The sequence below is a fragment of the Centruroides vittatus genome, unplaced genomic scaffold (assembly GCF_030686945.1).
Source record: "Centruroides vittatus isolate TY-2023 unplaced genomic scaffold, ASM3068694v2 contig_390, whole genome shotgun sequence".
Taxonomy (NCBI): Eukaryota; Metazoa; Arthropoda; class Arachnida; order Scorpiones; family Buthidae; genus Centruroides; species Centruroides vittatus.
In genome coordinates, this window is record NW_027122206.1 from 15065 (window position 1) to 39716 (window position 24652).

At 29.4% G+C, this 24652-nt stretch overlaps 2 long non-coding RNA genes across 2 annotated transcripts; both read left to right on the forward strand.

The window, feature by feature from the left end:
- The first annotated feature begins 14699 nt into the window (after positions 1-14699).
- Positions 14700-15171, forward strand: LOC136975856 (uncharacterized). The gene is made up of 3 exons (XR_010880837.1): positions 14700-14796; positions 14940-15014; positions 15099-15171. It is a non-coding gene; the product is annotated as an uncharacterized lncRNA (long non-coding RNA).
- Positions 15166-15959, forward strand: LOC136975855 (uncharacterized). The gene is made up of 3 exons (XR_010880836.1): positions 15166-15227; positions 15371-15444; positions 15520-15959. It is a non-coding gene; the product is annotated as an uncharacterized lncRNA (long non-coding RNA).
- The last annotated feature ends 8693 nt before the right edge of the window (positions 15960-24652 follow it).

The window sequence follows — 24652 nt, forward strand, 5'->3', positions numbered from 1 at the left end:
CATCGATTCTTTCGTAAAATTGAAGCAATTTGAAAATCAAAATAGAATAGAATTTAACATTAGTAAACAATATAAAATTAATATTTGAAAATTATAACAAGATAGTTACGGCTAATATGATATATTGTATCTAAAATTAATAGATATTACAGTGCTTTTTAGCAAAGCAAGAATTGGCATTTAGAGGGCATAGGGAATGTATTGAATCTAATAACAGAGGTAATTTATATTGAACTCGTTTCTTTATTAAGTTACGTCAGATAATCAATTAAAAATGCATTTTAGAGAAGTCTACAGTTTTTACTGGCTTGTCGAACAAAATTCAAAATGAGCTCGTTAATTCCTTAGGAAACGTTTTATTGCAAGAAATTAAAAAATAAATTGAAAACGCCAAAATTTGTTGCTATAATTGTAGACGAAACAACGGACATTAGCCACAGAGCCCAGATGTCGACTGTATTTCGTTAGTGAAAGAAAACGGTAACGTCGAAGAAAGATTTGTGGGCTTTACTGTTGTGAGTGAAAACAGAGACGCAAATTTGTTATTCACTCTACCCTTTAGAGAGTTACTTAGACGAATTTCAATGCACTAAAAAATTAAGTGGCCACAACATATCGACGGTGCTGCCGTAATGGCCGGACACATAATGGTGTCCGAGCCTAAAATTAAAGAAATATCCAAACATGCTATTTTCGTACACTGTTATGCTCACAGATTGAACCTAGTTTTCTCTCAATCTGTTGGATATATAAAAGAATGTAAAATATTTTTTCAAACTATGACAGGATTTTCTTTATTTTTTTCTAAATCTTCTAAAGATCTCACGCCTTAGACCTAGAAGTCAATAAGCGTTTTCCTTCAGCCACACCTATTAGATGGAATTACAATAGCAGAATTGTAAACTGCGTTATGGAGTATAAAGAAGAATTAAAACTTTTGTTGTTGAATATGGTTGAAAGTCCAGAACAATGGGATTCTGATACTACAATTGCCGCAAGAGGATTATACCATTATTTAATAGATTTTGATTTTCACTTTTTATTACTAGTTTTTTCATCAAATATTTGCACATTCAGATATCCTTTTTGATATATTACAAAAAAAATTTTTAATATAGCATATTGTATTACTAGAATAAATCACTTTATTGATTTTTTACGACAGAAAAGAATGATTTTTGATTTGATTTGGGACGCTTTGAAAAAAAGATGAAATTTTTTTAGAAATTCAACCAAAAAGAGGAAATGAGACATACTGATATTGAGTCTAAAAAGGATTTATATAGAGGTCTGTTTTATGAAATAATGGATACATTGATACAAAATTGTATTGACAGATTTGCCAACATAAAATCTCTAGAATTTTTATCACTTTTAGATTTTAATAATTTTAAATATTATGAAAAACAATTTCCCGAAGAGAGTTTTAATGCTTTACGTAAATTTTATGGAGAATTTTTTGAATTTATGTAAATTACGTAGTGAATTGCAATATTTATATTCGTGTCCGGACTATATATTGGGAAGTCACTCTTAGACATAAAAAATATTATAATTAATGATGACCTAAACAGAGACGTACTAATAGAATTATATGGTTTAATATCATTAATATTTTACAATACCATCTACCAGTGCGCGTCTGTTGAGCGTAGTTTTTTCAACAATGAAAGCGGAATTCATTAGCATTCGCTAGGAAACACTCGGTCGGAGGAAAGATTGTCGTCAACTAGCGTTGCTTTCTATAGAAAAGAAGTTTTAAATAATACGTTGAATGGAATCAACGACGAGTGACTTTTATAATAAAGTAATTAACGACTTTGTGGGAAAACACTCGCCGAATAGAGTTAATTTATAGAAAATAAAAAAAAGAAACAAGTTTTTCTATAATTGTATTATGTATGTTATTATTTGTATTTTTAGAATTAAAGTTACATAAATTGTTTATTTTTGTCATTCGACACGAATATATACTGCAATATGAAACTAATACCCATCACTTCTAGAACGCGCAATTAATCTGATTGCCCCTGAAAGATCGGCTTCTTACAGAAACACAGCTTCTATCATCAAATGTCACGGCATCGCCATTGAATTAAAGTGTATTTAATTTTTAAAAAATACCTTTTTAGTGACTAATTTTCTTAATTATCATTAATAAACGCTAATACGTTGCCAGACGAATATTTATTATAATTAACACATAATTTGTTTTAAAAAATTAGTTTTAAAATGATGTTAAATTTTAAAATACGCAAGAGTAATTATAAAAATTAAAGAATTCAATTAATTACTTCTATTACAATTTTATAATTTAAATTAATGTTACATGATATTATGATGTATTAAGTGCATACTTTCCGTGTCGTACCTTTCGGTTACTATAAATAAGAAAAAAATTTGCATTTAATACAAAAATTAAGTAGAGAAATGATGGAATTTTTGAAGTCGAGCCTGTAAAAAATGCGTCTGGGTGTTGGATTTTATTAGAAATTAAGAACGTAACAAAGCCATAAGTGACCTTGCAGTAATTTGCAGCTATTAACTTCAGTTTAGTTACATTTAGATGATGATTGCACGTTGAAATAAGATGTGAAATTTATTTAACTTAAATTATATTTTTATATTAAAAAAATTAATAAATAAATTTAATTTTCTGTTTGCTTTTTCTTCCTTCGTGAATACTTCTATCCCATCAAAAATGAAAGTTTCTTAAGATATATTGAATAATTTTTAATATTTTCTACCGATTTACTGGGTTATTTAATCTTTAAATGGATAACTAACTTGTGAATTTTTAGTTTAATTGCTTTTTGCTACAAGTATCAGCTTAATTAAGAGTTGCGCGAAGCAGAAATATGAGGAAAATAGAATTGTTGCCAGAAGCCCGGGGGCTACTTGTGGATTTTGGGTAGCTTGCAACTGCTTTAAATGACGAGAATGTCGATCTTCTGGTGCACTAAAATTGGAATTTTGTCTGAAAATTCTGGTGTAATAATACTCTTATTAGTTTTATACGGTGGCAAAGTATCCTAAAATCGAAACTATTTGTTCCTCGGCAAGCAATTGTTATGTCAAGTGCAGGTTCGTGTGCAAGATCTTTGTGTTGGCAGCCTTGTTCGAACGTTTCCTTATAATATTTATAACTGATATATTTGAGTGATTCTGAAGATGTATGATTGACATTCGGAGGCCACAAACAACTGTATGTTATACATAATTTTTATTTAATTTCTACGTAAATGATTTTATAACATTTATTTTTAGTAAGTAAATTCGTTAAATTTATGATTATGTATTCATATCTCTAGCCTCCCAGAATTGGCGGAATTAAAGTTTATCAAGAAAATGTTGCCAGAAACGAAATTATACTGGCTTTAGAAGTTATGTAAGTATTCAAATGTTTATTTTTTTACATAATTTTTGACGTTTAATGTTATTTAATAGTTTTCATTATATTGATCATTGAACACAAGACCGTGTTATTTATCAAACACCTGGCTTATTTTTTACCTTTATAAGTTGACTAATAAAGGTAAAAAAAGACCAGGTGTTTGATAAGTAACACGGTCTCGTGTGCAATGCTCAATATACAGTAAAAACACGGTTTGAAGAACAAATCAATTTCCATTCTCGTGTACCTGGACTGCTGTATGTTACTATGTATATAATATCTGTCTCTGTAATCCAAAAGGTTTTTTTGGTAGAACGGTCTCACAGCAAAAACGTATTTGCTGTGAGACCGTCCTACCCAAAAACCTTTTGGATTACAGAGAACGAATTTATATACATACAATTTCCATTATATATGAATACCGTCTTTACAATCTATATTATTTAAGATGTAGATAAGGGTAGAGAGGTTGTTTCTCATCTTTTTTTTAAATTTATATACTTGTAAATAGTAAGTGATTGTTGTAATAATTCTGGTGGTATTTTGTGTTGCCATTTTCTAATATTTTTGTTTTTTTTATTATTTTTCAAAAACATCACTGAGAGAGGGGTTGGAAATATAGTATACCAACCCGAAGTGCATTTGTAGTTCAATTTGAAAATAAAATCATAATTCTATCTAACCGAGAATTGCTGTGGAGACCGTCTACCGATAATTTTTTTGGATTACAAAGACGTTTTACATTGAAATCTAACATATAGCAATTTAAATAATATTGTGAGAAATTACTAATTATAGGTAAACGAACAGTTATATTATCCGAAAGGAAAACATGTGTGCAGTTCAACATCAAGAATAAAGGATACAGAGAGAGATACAAGATGAAATCGATATACTATTAATAGATTTATAATATCTTCAAAGTACAGCTTAATGAGAACGGACCTTTGAGAAACTTTCCGCTTTTCAGTCTATTACGGAAAATATTCCAACAAGGGAATACGCAACTATATTAAAATTTAAACACATCAAAATTAGACAGGCTAGAAACGTAATTTTACAAAGTATGATTAAAACAAAGGAAAGTTTATTTAGAGGTAACAATGAAAAAATAAAAAATTTATGCGAAAGTATATAGATAAGATATAAAATAAACAAACATAATAGGCTTGTTAAAAGATTACAATATCCAACGATAGAAGAAGGTAACAGAATGGAAAAAATCTCTAGTGTTGAATAAAACACGGATTGAGATTACAGATTATATTCTCGAGACGATACAGAAAAGACTTGATTTTAATGGCCCTAACAGTTGGGAAGTTATAGATATAACACCTGGTTCTAGGTCGTGTATGTAAATGACTTAACAGATATAAATTTCAAAAATTCTAAAAAATTAATATGAGCAATAAAATGATAGAAATATATTGGTAAACGACATAAAAAAAACAAGAAAAAAATAAGAATTACTATAAATATAAAAATGAGATAGAAAAAATACATACATTTTTAATAATAACCAACTAGATATCAATTAAAGCGGATAAAATCTGAACGAGTTATCATAGTGACTCTAGATTGGGTTAAGTTTAAAAAAAAAACTAAGAAATTTTAACAAGTAAAAAATTTATAGAACAAACTTAAGCAAATAGAAGTAGAAACTGAAATCATAGAATTACATAGAATTTACTTATACGGATACATGGGAAATATATACACGCAGGATAATGGAATCAGTATGGGGTACAGTTATCGGACCGAAGCTGGCCGAAATGATAACGATCGATATCGATGAAGCAATTAATAATATACCAGGCATAAAATACTGTAAAAGATATGTTGAATTGACGTTTTATACTATATACAATGATGCAAAAGTTAAATTGAAAAAAAAATATAATAAATTAATATAAAATTAAAGAACAAACGCAGTTGATATACGATATCTGGATGTTGATTACAAGAAGACCAGAAAAAGAATTAGAATATTTGAACCCTTTAAAAAACTCTGCTCGATTAATACTGCAATTAAAGTAGGGGAGAGCGGGGCTAAAAGTTCCCGGGGTAAGTTGTTCCGATTGAAATAGCTCCACAAGGAAAAAATATATATATAATTAGTAAATATGTCATGAAATCGAACGTTTCTGCGCACCGACGGCAGCTATCTTAATCAGGCCAGTGACGTCCGGTACATTGGAAAGAGAGCCTGTACGTCGCTGATCCACATAAGTAAATATTTTCGTGTTTGATATTTTTGGTATATCTGGCGAATTTAAATAATTAGCGATTAGTTGTTTGGTATTTTTATTCAAAAATATATCGAGTATCTTGATATACTACGCTAAAACTGTATATGTCTCGTAACCTAATCTAGTAGTTGCTGTTTTGAACCCATGTGTTATCGGGGCTAGATGTTCCCTTCTTTGGGGGCATGTTGTGACCTTGGAACAACTTGCCCCAGTTCATCTGTACCGGTAATGCAGTAAAAATAATGTTTTTTTCCTTTTGCAGTATGCGGACTTATATTCGAAAAACAACACGGGGTTCTGTATCTCAGGAGTTGATGCAAAGAGCTGCAGATGCAGTTATTAAAGATGGTTAAAAAATAAAAACTGTTGCCAGAGAATTAGATATTTGTCATATGACGTTATATAGATTTGTAAAGAAGTTGAAATCTGGAGTAGAAAACGCTGCGATTGGCTACAAAAAAGTAAGATTGGTCTTTATTGAAGAACAGGAAAACAAGTTAGCAGAGTATTTGTTAAATGTAAGCTTTACTGACGAAAGACAAATCTTGGATCAGCCAGGGTCATCAGGAGTTGTAAATTTGCCTGCAACTTCTGGTGTTATACAAGAACTTGGAAAGGATGTTCCTTTCTCCCCTTTTCTTTAAGTAAAAGTTATAAATGTTGAAACGTAAAAATGTTTTCTTTATAATAAATTTAAGAAAAACAACTAATTATTGATAAGATATTATTGATTAGTCTTTAAATACATACTTAGTTAAATAAATTATTGTTTTTTTTACATATTACACCTTCCATAGATCTTGTAACAACTTGCCCCACCCTGTTAACAACTAGCCCCGAACCGGGGTAAGTTGTTACTTTCCGACTTTAGGTATTGTATTATTAATTATAAAAAAACTTACAAAAAATCAACCCCAAAAACTGTATTTATAGCAAAGTTAGATATATTACTAAATTTTAATCTCTTAATACTTATGCTAGAATTATGTTTCCTTAACAAAATATAAGGTTGATTAAAAAACGGAACTTGTAGCCCCGGTCTCCCCATAACTTACATTTACCTGTAAAGGCCATTTCACAGCGAAATATTATGCATATCTCTTGCGACAAACTATATTACTTTTAGATTTAGCTTTTATTAATTTATGGCTTACCAGTGGCCGAATGGATAAAACCACCGAACACCGGTGGTTGGTCATGGTCTTGTCAATCCATGTAGACTTTTCGTGTTTTTTTTTCACGTTAGTAACACTCTAAGTAAGGACCAGTTTTCCATCAAAGTCATTCCAGGAGGTAATCCCCTTGGCAAAATGTCCGTGTGTGGTATTGCCGTTACCAAAAACACCAAGTATATTAATTTAAACGAATGTATGTACTGTACATTGCTTAGAGAGCTGTAACCTTTTCGTAACATACACCGAGCTCGGAAGGTTTTTGCTATTATTCAACGAAAAATTTCAAAAGATCGCGTAATACTTGACTGACTTTGCATTTGTAAAATAAAACCTTACCTTTTTATATGTTATTATTTTTACAGTTCTTACGCTGCGGGAGATAATTAAATTATAATCAGAGACATACGAGAGATTATTATTTTGAGATACAGTAAAACCTGTCCAAGAAGGAACCTTAAAAAATGGAAGCCAGCCAAACCAAAATAAGTATTTGGTACAGTACGAATCGGTGTAACCCAGGTCTTACTATATTTAAACAGACAGCGCAATACGTTTTGTTCACTATTCCGAAAGTTTTCTTATCGATTCTTATCATTTGTGTAATTAGTTGCTAGTCTACTTAATTCTTTATATCATTTCAGGTTGTAGGATGCAGTTTTTTTATTTCAGGAAGATCTGACGATTATAACCAATGAGTCATTCAACAATATGTAAATTTCTGCATTCATCAGGCAATTACTATTTCGAAAACGCTATTCTATTGTTGCCTTGTAATTTTCATATCTACCTTATTCTACACTTAAAAGTTTTTTAACATAATGTGAAATGGCTTATAGATATTGTGCAGTTTTTAAAAATGAAAGAAATAAATTAAAAAGAGAAATTATTTATTATGACGTCGTCACAATGCCGGGCTGCAATTTTTCATCGTATTTCTTTAAATTATTTAATTTAAAATATGCGCTCTTCACCTCAAATTACAAGTGTTTTGCCCTATATCAACATACTCTTCCTGCTGTCGATAGAGTCATGCCGGTCATCAATCTAACTTTTTTCATGCGAAGGCTTCCATTATAATACAGTTAATTTGATCCTACTGTCCCTAATCTTTTCATGGCCGTTTCGACAATCGTCTTTCTGACTCCATTTTCGAAATTTAGGACGGACAATCTGCCAGACAAAGAACGACAGTGCAAATTTTAAGTCTAATATTTTTTCATATTGTAGCTTAACAATCTATTAATTTTTTTATAAATACGAGGAAAAAATTCTCTGGTATGTATTCAAGAACAAACATTATACCATCGACCACATTCATACTATTCTGAACTATGGAATTGATATATTAATCAAAATTATGTTTATAGTGTTGAATACTATGGTTTAGTATCGTATAAAGAATAAGAATTTAATACGTTCTATTTTATGACGATCTCGTCTTTCATCGAATTTCTTACCTGAATTTCTTGTATTTACAGAGCGTTAAAAATAGAAAGGATAAATATTCGTGTAATTTTTCATTCAAAGGACTTATGTTATAAATTGTCTATTCCTAAGATTTTAAGAATTCATTAGAAGTTCGGAATAATTATTAATATACGATGAAAGGTAAACACACCGTGGGTATGGCAAACTTTATCACATTATTTCTTGTTTACTCTAAAAAATAAAAACAACGTTACATTCCAGTTCATTATAATCTACTAGTTCCAGGATCAAACTGAGTCGTCCTAAAGAGCACTTTATTTACGACGAAAATTTCACAGGCCTTACATAACATTAGTTTTCAACAGGGATAGCCATACTAAATGTAATTTTATAGCTTATGGGGAGGTCTGCCAGGAGCACTATGAGAGAAACGGGTAATAAACGTCGTGACACAATTTGTTCAGATCAGATTAATCTGAGAAAAACTCCAGGTACTTTTAGAGCACGTCGGGAATTTTTTTGGGTCCTTCAGACCTGTGCCCACCAGTAGCTAAGCGGTTCCGTTCCCTGAAGACTACAAGTTTTGTCCAGGGTTTTCGCCCGGCCAGGACAGATTGTCCGCGTGGGGATTTTCGGGTTTTCTTTAGTGCCTAGTAACGCCTGAATAGGGGCCAATCAGTTATGCTTAAAAAAATCTCCGAAAAACATCCTCCTAGACAGGTCGCCCAACTGCCATAACTAAAATTAATAAAAACAAATTTTCGAGACTGGTAGATTCCAATCTTAACGCTCCAGCAATATTAATTTTCTTGTAGCTGTAATATGCATTATTTGTGGCCCAAAGTTTTTTATTTTTATTTTTTCAGTCGTTATATATAACAGTGGAAAAGTATGGCTATCGGTCAAAAAATGAACCTATCAAGATTTTTACGGTTTTTGGACTATCGAGGCCCTTGGAACGTCGCAAAATGCAAAAAAATTCGGAGGTTTTCTTTTTAAGTATAGATGTTAATGACTATGTGTATACGTGTGTTTTTGTTAGGTATGATTTGGTTTATCCAATTTAAAACTTAATAAATAAGTTGGCGTTTGTCGAAAATCTTTGAAACTTTGCAGGACCAGTTCGTGTGGTTGAATGCTATTAATTGCTTTGTGATTGAAAGTTAAACAGTGTAGGGAGCAAGAAGGAAGTCGATTTTCGTATGTCGAATGGCGTTGAAATTAATAAAAATTTTAATTCGTTGTTTTATATAATTTTTTATAAATTTCATTTCGACCCTGAAAACAAGGTTTTTTATTTTATAAACAATCAGATAAAAATCTAAAGAGATAAAATGTAAATGTTGCAGCCGCATAAAGTTTAAAACTGGTTATGATGGAATTCGGCATTAGAAGAATTACATTAATCTCAATGTTACCAGTCTGTACAAGATATGTTTATAAGATAGGTTTTCGACAATGCCGAGATTAAATATTTGATGCATTTTTCGCGAAATTTGCATTCGTTGGCAGATCACCATTCGATATTCCGGTGTGATTGAAAAAGTTTCTTTGTGCTAACATTAGCTTAATTTTTATAAATTTATTTAAGCACCATGCGTTTGAAAACCTTCTGAAGAGGAACCTCAAGATCCGAAACACAAAAAAATGTGTAAAGTGTATACAGGTCTAATACAATGCGATCAATAAAGATTGTTTGTTTTCTCTAAAAGCTTTTCCTCGATTGCTAAAGCAAAACACCAGTGCAATACGACCTAATAAACGTAGATAAAATATATAAAAATAGGAATTATAACAAAGGCATATATATTAATTTTAGTAACAATTGGGGTTTCTATTTTCGGTCGTTTGCTTGTCTCGGGATTCGAAAGAAAGTAAACTGTTTTCCGGGTTTCGAGGATTTCCGGAATATAATTAATTATTTTTAAGATATAAAAATATCTTGAAATCGAATGCCATAATTACTTTTAACAATATTTAATATGTTATTTATATGTTATATTAAATAGTTTATAATTACTTTTTTAAAATAATTTAATATGTTCTGCAATCTAAAAAAATATACACAATGCTCCTAAAATAATTAATTTACCTTGAATACGTAGAACATTTTTCAAAAAATAGAAAAAAATTTTAATTGTAGTTTGATGGAAGCTGGTTATTACAAAAATGCCTTTGAATAAATCGAAAACGGTGAACACAAACAATTTAACTTAAATCAAACTTCTAACTTAAAAGGTTAATTTTGCTTTTTAAATAAGAACATACAATAATATATGTATTGTGTTTTTAGTATACGATTTTAAAAAGCAAATATGACTGATAACATTGATTATTTAATTCGGTTTTTACTTTTAATAATGAAAAATACCTCTTATCGAGAGTGCCCTTTCCGATTCAACTGATGCGTGTGAAATCATTTTTATGCATTTAACAAAGGCAGATGTTTTGTGTTTTTTTCGTCTGCAGCCTGGAGAGATTTTCTAGTTCGTTTGGAGATGCGCTACAGTGCTTATTTTTCCGTCTAATGTTGTTAATTTGTCCGACTGCTTTAATATTGTCATGATAATAATTGGCAGTTCGTTTGGCTTTCAGTTAATAATCACGTTCATACTAGAATACTTTATATTCGTTTGTGCAAATTGGACAAAAATGCACATCTGACATAACGCAGTTATTGAAGCTACTGGCGTGATTGAACATTAAGACGAATCGGCAGAAGTATTCCAGATATTACAGGTTCTGACAAGTAAATTTTATATCATTTTATGTCCTGCCGCAAATAGGCTTCATATTGATGATTGACAATCTGTGAAATGGCATGGCAAGCAAAAATTTAAAAAATTAACAAGCAGGCTTAATAAATACAAATGAATTCTGATGGTTTATCGAGTTAATTATACTTTCTATTTGCAAAATTAACTTATCCTTAGAACAAAATAAGAAAAAACTGAACTCTTTAAGAACTTTGCAGGATTTTCCAGGAATATTCACGGGTTAAAAAACAACCGGGATTTTGTGAGTTCTTTTAATCCTCGGAATCCCGTTATAGAAACACTCCGATGACAATGGTACGCTGAAATAACTACACTTTACGTGGTTTTGTTTTATTGTTTCTTATATTACAGTATTTGATTTATATATAAGTACACAGGTTATCTTACGTAGTTTCATCACACAAAGAGCTTAATCTAACGCATTTTAAAAATTCTTTATATTTCTACTTCACACAATTAAAAAAACAACTTTGAATGAATTAGGTTGGGCATTTGCTGCGAGATGAATAACCTCTGTAAATATAAATAAATTAGTATAAATAATATAAGTACGAAATAATTTAATATTCTTAATCTTTGCTGTTGTTATTCTTTTGCCGGATCAACGCCGGGCTCATCTGCTGGTACGTTTATAAATGATGAGTGTTTTCTTGCTTCAAGAATAATTAGAAAAAATCAAAGATTACGCGCTAAGAAATTTCGTTTAAAAGGCGCTACACGAATTAAATCACGTTATAATAGATTAGTAGTAAATGATATAATTTTGCATATATTATATATTCTGACCGTAATCCTGCGCATCAGATGTATGCAGTAACAAATAAACCCGTGTAACATTTAATATTGTGCTTTATTAATCATATTAACACTAATAATATTAATATTTGAATACATGAAATTTGACATACATAGTGAATTCGAGCAATGCGTAATCGAAATGTTCGTTATAACAATAAGAACAAAAGATATAATACTCAAAAAGCAAAAGCGTGTTGCAGTTTTTAACAAATTTGTACATTTTATCTGTTTATTTTTACTGTTTTTCGTGTACAATAGATAGCTCTAGTAATTGTGTTTACGTCACGTCAAGCTGCATTGGTCAAGAGTCAAGTAAGCATAATTTACATCTCAGATTGAGAGCAATTACTTCGAAAATGAATCAGTCTGTTCAACACCGGAATTCTACTGATGACAAGTATACGTTTGCCTTAAAGTTTGCTGTTACAGGATATTGAAAGCGTTCAGATTTCTTTTGTATTGTAGCGCTCATAGGCGACATCGGCAGATGCTTATGAGTAAATCAGAAACAAGCTCGATTAGCAATTGTTTAAAATATTTTTTAAGTTTATATTTGCTCCCGTATTATAAATACTGTATTACTATTCCTCAATCGCGCATTACTTAAAAACAAACAACGTCAAATTATTGCAACTCCAAAATTTTCTTCCATACATACCGCCAATTGTGGCTTCTCAGACAAATAAAAATACTTAGAATCGACTTTGTGTTGCTGTATATCGATTGTCGTTTACTAATAATGTACAGAAAATTATTTTACTTAGAAAGACAAAGGGCTATATTCTATCCATATACATTAAAAGGGTAAAATATATATAGCCCTATGTATTGTCAATACTTTCACAGAGAATCTCCATGTGATATGAATAAACTAGAAACACTATTAAACGGGACAATTCAGCATGAATATTTTTTTCTCTGATTAATAAGATAAAATATAAAGGCCTATGGAAAGCTTTACCGTTTTTAAAATTATTCTTGTATAAAAACAAGAATAATTTAAAAACGGTAAAACTTTCTATAGACCTTTATATTTTATATTTTGTTTTAAATACGAAATTTTAAAGCTGCTTTTACCGATTAAAGAAAAAATCCTACGTTTTAAGTAAAAATCCAATATAGGTACGTGGCCGGCGCTATTTACATTTAATAAAAATATAAATGCGACTTTTACAAAGAAATAACTTTGCATGTTGTCCTCCTTTTTCACCGTTCGCACCATCAGCAGTCCTTGTACAATTCACACAAATTTCGGAGACGACCTTCCTTTGTAGGCTGCTGCCTCCGCAAAAGAATGTAAAACAGGTAAAGCGTCCTCTGGTGCTAATGCCACAATCGTAAATTTACATTTTAAGTAAAAATCCAATATAGGTACGTGGCCGGCGCTATTTACATTTAATAAAAATATAAATGCGACTTTTACAAAGAAATAACTTTGCATGTTGTCCTCCTTTTTCACCGTTCGCACCATCAGCAGTCCTTGTACAATTCACACAAATTTCGGAGACGACCTTCCTTTGTAGGCTGCTGCCTCCGCAAAAGAATGTAAAACAGGTAAAGCGTCCTCTGGTGCTAATGCCACAATCGTAAATTTACATTTTAAGTAAAAATCCAATATAGGTACGTGGCCGGCGCTATTTACATTTAATAAAAATATAAATGCGACGTGTACAAAGAAAGACAATTTGCAAAGTTTTTCTTTTTGTTAAAGTCGTATTTATATTTTTATTAAATGTAAATAGCGCCGCACGACTGTACCTGTATTGGATTTTTACTTAAAATGTAATTTTTACGATTGTGGCATTAACACCAGAGGACGCTTTACCTGTTTTACATTCTTTTGCGGAGGCAGCAGCCTACAAAGGAAGGTCGTCTCCGAAATTTGTGTGAATTGTTCCAAGGACTGCTGATGGTGCAAACGGTGAAAAAGAAGGACAATTTGCAAAGTTTTTTCTTTGTTAAAGTCGTATTTTATATTTTTATTAAATTTTTACGTATTTTATTTGTTCCAAATAAAGGTCAAAGTTCCGCCATTATGTTCGCACAACATAAAAGCTCTCGACAATTATAAATATACAGGTAAGCGTCTATAAATGCGGTGTATTGTAAATAAGATATTATTTTATTTCGTGCTATTATGACGAAATAATTCGCGAATAAGTGACGAAAAAAAATAATTTCACTCTCACATTGCCTATGTTAAACATATTTCAACAATTTGCATACTAAAAGAATTTTACAACTAATATCGAATTGTGTGTCTGTTGATGCACATTTATAAACAACAGTAATATAGATTCGATGCAAACTGGGGTATAAAATTAAATTAATATAGATTTTAATGTAAATGAATGATACAAACTGGGTTATAAAAATAAAGAGGATTACACTCTGAAGTCAAATTGCAGTTCATTTTAACGTTATTATATTGTAAAAATTATCAAATACGTAATTATGAATTTAATCTGTCAATTTCTCTGAAAAAAGTTCTTTATATTAAACAAAAAAGGAGTTGTAAGTCCTAATGTGGTGTAAAGCCTGACGGGACTTCTAAGTCCCATAATTTAAAAATTGTTATTATACATTTTAATTTTTTTATTAACTTATCTGTGAACAAACACCTCTTCTGATGAGAAATTTAAAAAATTTTTATCAAAAATAACTATTTTTTCTATATACACACTAGCGCCCTCTATTGTACACTTCATTTTGTGAAATAACTATTGTAGAGATTAAAAATCGTCTCCCTCCATTAATAAAATTTAATTTGTTAGAATTTAATGTAAAGTAATGATAAAATCGAATTATTTTTAAAAAATAAAATAAATAAAATATACTAGCACCCTCTGTCATAGAGTTTGTACCCTGAACTAAGTTGTGTAAACCTGTTGCTTTTCTTTGTCTGTGTGTGTTAGTAGACAGGTGCTGGATTTGAATACTGAGAATTATTTTTTGTCACAAAGTTGGGAAATAATGTAAGTTATTGTGATATATATTTAATCTGTAGATAATATACGATCTAGTATTAGTATTTGTAATAATTTAAAAACATATGATTAGTATTTTTAACAAAACGTGAGGGGTGAACTTTGTTTCTTTGTTCTATTCAAACTTGAAGCGATTTCTTTACCGATGTGCTCAGATGCCCTTGTAAGAAGAACAGAAGTAAAATCCTCCGCTCTTTTTTTAAGACGTAAGTTTTTACTAATGATGTTAGAAATATCAGAATATATTTCTAGATAATACAATTGACTCTTTTTTTAAAAAATTATACTAGCCTTTTCAGTCATAGAGTTTGTACCCTGAACTAAGTTGTGTAAACCTGTTGCTTTTCTTTGTGTAATAGTAGACAGGTGCTGGATTTGAATACTGAGAATTATTTTTTGTCACAAAGTTGGGAAATATTGTAAGTTATTGTGATATATATTTAATCTGTAGATAATATACAATCTAGTATTAGTATTTGTAATAATTTAAAAACATATGATTAGTATTTTTAACAAAACGTGAGGGGTGAACTCTGTTTCTTTGTTCTATTCAAACTTGAAGCGATTTCTTTACCGATGTGGTCAGATGCCCTTGTAAGAAGAACAGAAGTAAAATTCTCTGCTCTTTTTTAAGATGTAAGTTTTTACAATTGACTCTTTTTAAGATTTAATAATTTTTTTATTTTTAAAAAATCTAATATAATATTACAGATTTTCTTCTTCTTCATCGAATTTATTTAACCGATCCATTATGTCATCAACGATGTTGCTAATATCTTGAAGTATATAGACTAACAAACTATGAGAATTTTCGGCAATATATTTATGATCTAGTTTCTGATATTTTATAATGTAACACCAGAAAAGATGATATTTGAAATCGTGAATGAAATCTTCGTTCAGTATTTGATAGCGAGAAACTAAATCCCAGTGGAGATAATCTTTTAATTCCCTCAGTGTATCTGTTTTTAATCGTTGATATTTTAAAACTATTCTCATATTTAATTTATCAATATATTTCTTAACAAAATTATCAGAAAGAAGCTGAAATTTTGCTATTTTATCCCAATTAAGATATTTTGAAAAATTATCCATGAATTCTTCATCTAATACTTGATGTTCAGAAATTAAATTCCAGTTTGCATGTTTAATATGTTTTTTGATGAATGTAGTAGTGAATATATAATTTTTCCATATTAATTCCCAGTTTAAACTATCTGCAAATTCAGAAATGAAGTCTCGACTTAAATCAGTTTTTTGGCTTATAATTTCCCAGTTAACAAAGTTTTTAAAACGTCTGATGTTATTTTCATCCATGGGTAAACTCGAGAATTTTTTCCATTCCAGTGAAGTGATGTATGTGTACTCTATAAAAAAAACTCGGTATTAGGATAAAGTTTTTATTTTTTTTTTACATAAACATATTATTGGTTACAACATTTTTAAAAAAGTACAGTAATGATTATTACAGTTGATTATTACTACAATTAACACAACCACATTTTATAAAATTCTTATTACATAACAGTATTGTTATCTGGTTAGTTAGTATAAAAAATTTACAATAGTATTTCTTATTCTCCGGTAATTTAAATAATCCGGCTTTATTCACAGCTTGTTTTAAACAAAGATATGTTTTACTCGAAACACCATGTATTAAACAAGTTTTTGAATTTCGTTTCCTCTTGTATAATAATATATAACCGTATTGAGGGTATGATGATATCAGAAAATCTGGAAGAATTTAAATATAAAAATTATAATGCCCAAACGATGTCACATCTGTACCATTATCAGAAATAAATTTTTTATCATAAAATGGTGAGAGTGATATTTTATTCTGAAGATATGTTGTCACAACATGATTTTTACTTTTAATTCCAAACTGCTGATTTCTCAATAGTTGACTATTAAATAAAACTTCTTTATATTTTTCATGGTTAAAGGTTTTAACAACAGATTTTTTAATTCCTTTAGCTGTTTTTTTATTTTGATTATCAAAAATATACGAATACATTTTTGGTTTTAATGAACAAAATTCTATTATAGGTTTAGATGATGTCTCATCTTTAAAATATCCTAGTTTATTTTTGTTCCTTACATCAAATAGTTTGTGTGTAGTTGGATAGTTGCTAAAATCGAAAATATCTGGAAATGATTTAAAGTCCTCATATATGTTATCTGTATGGATTTGAAGCGTTAGTGAATCGGTATCGGTATATAATAAATTCACATTTTCACCATATTTATTTTTAAATATTTTATAAAATGTTTGATACATATGCAATTTACTTAATTCTAATACACAAAACCCTATATAAATTGGTTTATCCAAACATAAGTTAATTTTTTTCATTTTAAAAATTGTGAGATTATCATTAATAATTTGGAAATTTTCGAGAGATATCTGGGATAAATATTTCCGACATTGATTTTCAGTTGTAGCTGTTTTTAAATTTAAGCGTTTCCTCACATTTTGACAGGTCTTCCCAAAAAAGCTGTTATTCATTAATTTAAAAAAAGATTTATCGAAATCATTTGTCGATTCCTGGCGTTTTTTGTTATTAAAAAGTACATATTTTTTAAGCCATGGCTCTTGGTTAAATCCGAGCACTCGATGAATTTTAGTTAATATTAACCCCTCTTCTAAATAAAATTTTAAATTTCTATAATGAATTACATAATTTTGTTTATCAAAAAGAGTTGGAATTAATTTCTTATTATTATTATTATATTTTAAATTTAATTTAGTTAATATTGATTTTTGATAATTTGATAATAAATCATAAGGAATGATGAGGTGTTCTGGAGCTAGCGGTAAGTCATTATGACGCTGGTGAATATTTGGGGGATATTTTAAATCAACTTCTAAAATATAGCCTATATCATTTCTATCAGGGATATTACGAATGTCTAAAGCATTTATCTCATCCTCAGATAACCATCTGAAATTATTTACAGGTAAATAAGAACTCATTACAAATCCATAGAGATTATTAGCATCTATCGAAATGATATAGTTATGTGGTTGATTTTTATCATAGGTTTTTGGAATTAGAGGGTTATTAGCTTTAGCAAATCGTTTTCCGCAGAGACATAGCCCCCCTCTCATCCCCCCCTCAATAAAAAGATACATATTAATATCTCGAAATAATTCCAGCTCGATTTTTGTCATTTTTAACCCGCAATTCCAAGTTAGGTCTGGAGCTGTTATGAAATATACTGGATCTAAATTATAATACTTTAAACTTAATTTTCTAAAATTTTGGAATATATCAGCTAATAATAAAGTGTCAACATATTGATATAATTTTAAATAATCCTTAAAATTTTTACAATGAAATTTTTCCCAAACTAATTTTGCATGCTGGTAATCATCATCACTAATATTTTCTCCAGATAATTCATTATAAAAATATTTTTTTGGGGGTAAACATCTCTCGTATAAAATATCTTCGTTTTTAAAATAAGAATAGGGAAAAATTCCTTTTCTTTTTAACAAATTTTTATTTTTGTTGTTATAGAAAAATTGATTAAAAATAGGAAAATTATAATTTGCATTTTTTAAATTTTCTGTTAATCTATCTAGCGAGGAATTTAAAAATTGATAACTATCAATGAATTTAAAATGATCTAGAGTAAACGTTGTAAATTTTTCTGAATTTACAGGAATAATCTGAATTCTCGAAAATAGTTTTGGGGGGATATTTTTGAAAATCAGATGAGAGTCATAACCTGTAAAATTATGTAGTATAATGGGAATAAATTTTTTGAATCTATAATTCAAATTGCAGTGATTGTGGGACATTCCCCGAAATTTCCCTGTCAGGTGATCGTGGTCTCTTACTCTGATATCATCATTATTAAACCCCTCCTCACATATATGACACTGATGTTCATAATTATCGGGAATAGTATCTATATTCATTTCTACATAAGTATTTATTTTATCTAATAAAATATTTAATTGATTCTGAATATCAAATAAAAAATGCTTAATAGGATCTTTACCACAATAAAAATTACAATATAATAAAGTATCATCATTTTCAATAATAACAATAGAATAACATATAGGTTTATGAATCTGAATAGTTTTAGTAAAACTAGAATTTAGATTTACAGCATCTACGTGAACTTCCTCTAGAATTGATTCAAAATCTGCAAAAATCACCACAGGATGATATAATTGCTTTTCATAATTACTAAATTTAGCAATCGCCTTTTCTCCAGTCGGAGTAGAAACTTTTTGATATTTATAATTAGAGCATAATTTTATGTGCTCGTTTAAGGTATGGCTTCTCTGGAAGCCTATTAGACAGCGGGGACAGAATTTTCTAATCCCTGATTTTTCAGACAATAGTCTGTTAAAGTTTCTAATTAGAAAATAATGGGATTTATATAATAACAAATTAATTTCTTTTTCAAATTGATATTTACTTATATAAATAGGGTAAATTATTTCTTTTTCGTATCCAAATACTTGAATTTTCAAACAATTATTTTTTTCGAATGAGGGGATATTTTTAATATTTACTGGAAATTTTAGAGTATTTGTATTTAAATATTTCAAAAATTTCCTATACGAATAAATTGAATTTTTGTTATTAGTATTTGGATACAAACTAGCAATTATACAGTATAAAAAACAGTAATTATCACTACATTTAATATTCAACAAACAATGCTTATTTGATAGACGTTTGGGTAGGATGATCTTTCCGCAACCTCCATTCTCAGCCTTATAAATTCCTAAATAAATATCCACAAATATAATTTCTTTAAACTCCAATAACCACCACCTTATAAGTTGCTGAGAAAATTTTTAATTAAGAAAACGAACGTTTTCGGTCTATTCAATAGACCATCATCAGGTTAGAACATACGAAAATGGAATACATTATAAATGGAACATCACGTATAAAATTCAAAAATACCAAAAAATCGTTAACATCCGAACCAATCAGAATAAAAATTAAAACGTAAATGGTACTGTACATAAGTGTAAAAATAAAATAACATACTACATTGGCTAAACATTAATTAATAACCAATAACATTAATAAAATAATTGATACATTATAAAAGAAACAACAAGTGTAAAATAAGAACTTATTACTCGTACTCATGTACTAATATTACCTATCCTAACCGGATGGTAACTGTTCCAACTAATTAAAATTAGAATTAAAGGGCAAAAAATACCCAAACGTAAATTAACAAACACATAACAATATTAAAGGATTAGAAGCGAAAACATTAAAAAATCAACATTGATCTTCAATACGAGCCCCGAACCTCTACAAAATTCTGAGAACTGATAAAGGGAAGATTAAGAAAGAGGATAGAGCTGGGGTCTATAGGATCCCTTATGAAAATCAGCAATTAGGACTAAAACAGGAGTATATAGGGGTTACAACAAGGAACCTAGGTGTTAGAATCAAAGAGCATAAATATGATGTAAGGAAAAGTTCTAACGCAACTGTTCTGGCCCAGATGGCCCAGGCCGAAGGATCTCGTCGTTGGATGGGAAGAGGCGGAAATCGTCAAACAAATATATTCTCCAACTTTAGCAAAGACGGCGGAAAAAATAGAAATTTACAAGAGTAGACTCGAGAATAGATGCATTAACGCCAGGGACGCTGAGGGATTACCGTCAGCTTGGAAATTTGCAATTAAGAGACTTACAAATGGCTCATGATTTGCGATGTGTTTCGTATTTGAAGATCCTTAATATTTTATTATCTGTTAAATGATTTTTAGCGTGTACTAATAACTTTAATATTGTTATGTGTTTGTTAATTTACGTTTGGGTATTTTTTGCCCTTTAATTCTAATTTTAATTAGTTGGAACAGTTACCATCCGGTTAGGATAGGTAATATTAGTACATGAGTACGAGTAATAAGTTCTTATTTTACACTTGTTGTTTCTTTTATAATGTATCAATTATTTTATTAATGTTATTGGTTATTAATTAATGTTTAGCCAATGTAGTATGTTATTTTATTTTTACACTTATGTACCATTTACGTTTTAATTTTTATTCTGATTGGTTCGGATGTTAACGATTTTTTGGTATTTTTGAATTTTATACGTGATGTTCCATTTATAATGTATTCCATTTTCGTATGTTCTAACCTGATGATGGTCTATTGAATAGACCGAAAACGTTCGTTTTCTTAATTAAAATTCTTCTCAGCAACTTATAAGGTGGTGGTTATTGGAGTTTATGTTTTTTGCTGAGTACGTTTATGTTCAATATAATTCTTTAATAATCCACCCAGACCCATTTTTAATAAACTGATTAATGAAGTTTAAAATTGTGTCGAAAGCATTTGTTAACCTTTCATTGATCATATATTGAGATAAAATATGTTCTACCCGACTGGAGAAAAATATGTCTTGAGTAATAATCTCATTCTCCAAATATTTTATAAATCTTATCTTTAAATTCAATAAAAATTTCATTCTCGAAATTAAATCATTATTAGTTAAAATACTATAAATAGTACCTCTAATATTTTCAAGTAAAATACTCGGATCGCTATAATTAGAGATAAATGCTCTATAACTTCTCACATAACCTTTGAACGCTGTTTTTCTTAATGCAAATGTGAAAGCCATATTACCATAGAATAAATTTTATACACTTAAAATATAATATTATATACTTAACATAGTATTAATTGAACACTGTTGTTCTTAATAAATTTTATATACTAAAAACCGTTATACACTTAAAACATAGTATTAAAACTAGAACTTTAAATTTTACTGTACTCATCCAAATGTTCTTGTATGGCGTTAAATGCTTGTTTATACTTCTTGAAGTCAGTCACCTTGATATTATATTTGTTGGGAGGGTATGACCCTCTGGATTTGCTTAGACACACATAAAAATTTGCCTTAAACTCCTGTATCTCAATTCTCTCCGAATCGCTAATTTTAACTTTAAAGTCAGGAATTTTTGGTTGCTTACTTTTCTCCTCGGTTAAATCCAAGTCAAATCTCTGTTTTTTTTCGGTAGTCTCCCCAGTTTTTGTTTTTGACGCTCTCTTCTTAGTAGTCTTCTTTTCGAAATCAAAGTCAAATTCTAGAATTAGTTTATAAAAATATATAATTTAAATTAAGATGGGTAATATTATTACTAAAATAGAATTACGTACCTCCGTCTGATGACATTTTTTCTTTAGCACTAGAAGAATTAGCGAGTAGAAGAATCACTGGGTGAAGAATCGATGAGTAAAGTTTTTAGGAAAAATTGCTCCCTTTTTATCCTCCGTTAGTGACCTACAATCGTGTTTGAGGTGACGCTTGCAAGTAAATTAGGGCACATCCGTCTTTGAAGGTAACGGTTGAAACTAAATTAGGACATATCTGTCTTCGAAGGTAACGCTTCTTAATCGGTATGAGGAAGTGTCATCGACCCTAGGTCATGGGGAGTGTTTGTGTGTTTTCCTGGTTAGGTTATTAACCTTCAAGAGTTGCAGTCATCAAGTTTAAAACAAACTATCTATCCTAAACTTACAAACTTTTTTAATAATCTCCCTATTGTTATACTAACCGCTAACACGATGACAACAAAAACCTTCTGAGAGTATAATATAATATTTTTAAATATGACATGGAAAATAATGAGGAAAGTTGCTTTGAGGTGAGTGAGAAGAGTGCAGTTGCAGCATATAGAACCATGATTAGATGACAAAAAGACGGAGGAACTAGAACCCCCTCATAAAAACACATCAAGGAATTAAATCATTTCAGCATAGTATCTTCATGAGAACAAAAGTGTCGACGGCACCATTCATCATCTCATTTAAACTCTATTATTTAATGTAGCTTTGCCTAGTGATACCAGTATTCATTTTACTTACTGAGTGTAGTCCAACAATCTATTCGTGTGTTTTAGTTTTATGTTTATTACACATGATTTTACAAATTATTTTTTAATGGTATGAATTGTAACTTGTGGTATTCTATATTTAAATTACTACTTTTAAAAAAGATGTAATCACACACCATAATACGATACTGCTTAATCAGAATTTTACTCTGCCACAGACAGATACTTTATTTTTAAATACATTTTAGAATTTTTATTTAATTTGATTTTAGTAGTAATTTTATAACCAGCGATTAGATCTGTTTTAATGCATTTTATACCCGGGTAATGTGGAGTACAATATTTTATATTTTCCATTTAGAAAAATGTGTCATGTTTTGTAATAATTCATCTCTGTAATTGTTATATTCTAATTGGAGTCTATAGTATTTAAAGGTAGCACAAAATTTAAAGTGTGTCAAACATTTTCATTAATTTTTATTTAACATTTTAACATGATCTTTACATACAAAAACGTTTTTGTAATTTGTATTCATTAAAAATTGAATGTAGAAATTTTCTGTGAAATAAACTGTGTTCTTAATCAAAAATTTATTTTAAAATTTTTATTACACTCTCCTCTGGAATCATCATAGGAAAAAATTTTAATAGAGGAATTATATAATATCATAGCTGGGTTAATCAAGTTCCTATCATATGCTGGTTGATTTTCTAGCGTAAAAAAACAGTGTTCTACATCACTAAATTCGGGTATTTATGTGGTTTATGTATTATGCTTTAAAGTTGTTTTGGATAAAAACCATATTTTGAATGAGTCAGTTTGATAGGTGTATATATTAAAATTTAAGAATTCAATTTTTGTATTGATGATATCATATAAACTAAAGCTAAAATCATAAATCAATATAATCACCAGTATATTAATGAATAACCTATTAAACTGGATGAGAAAATCCTCTGAGCTATTCTCACCAGGTCAACCTGAATGCGGAAGTTTTTATCAAGGTTGTCAAGTTGATGGGTGAGGGAGAAATTTCCTACCCCTAGGTAAGAAACACGGAAGTAATCTTTTTCTATAAATACTCGACCGACATTCACTAGCTTTTAGAGAAAAATCAGGGTAGCAACCAGTGGAGAAACACGACTATCAATGAGTGGAGTCAGGCAAAAATGAATAGTAAGTTTTTAAAAAAAATATGTTTAGTAGTAGTAGTAGTAGTCCTAGCTATAATAATCTATATATAAAATTAATTTTACTATTTTAGATAAGCCCGGGGTTATACTAGATTGTCAAGGATTCAGATTTAAAAATGAAGCATGTTTACACCCATACAACGGATATTTAATACGACAAATGGGATATATAGGTTTTAATTCGGAGGATTTTGGAGTTATTAATTTTTTCCACCCCGAAATACGCTGGGATAAATTAACTTTATCTGATAAAAAAACTGTTAGATTCTGCAATAGATTACATAAATTATATTTATCGTATAAGCCTGAAAATGATGAATGGACTCATCATAATGATATTGTTTTTACTTTTAAAAATTTATTTCAAAAATACGGATTTATTTTTTTTAAAGGGGGGGAGATAGAAAAACTTTTAATTCATAGAGCAAATGATATCTGTAATACCGCCATTAAATCGCTAGATGTGGAAAAATTCGGAGTTCCAAAATCTTCCGAAATTAAAATACTGTGTCCCTATCATTGGGATTTCCAACACCATTGCGGCTTGTGTAATGTCTTTTCATATAAGCATTATATGAAAACAGGTAAAAATATATTATTTTGTTTTAAATATTACCCCATTTTGAAAATATTAAATATATTTTTACTTTATTACATAGAATTATTGGATGTATTCTGAAAACCCCTCCTGCATTGAAGAAAAACATGAATGTAAATTTTGTAAATAAAAACACAATTTTATATTTTAAATAGATTTTTTTATTGAATTACAACATTGATTATTAGTTGTTACAATCGGTTTTGAC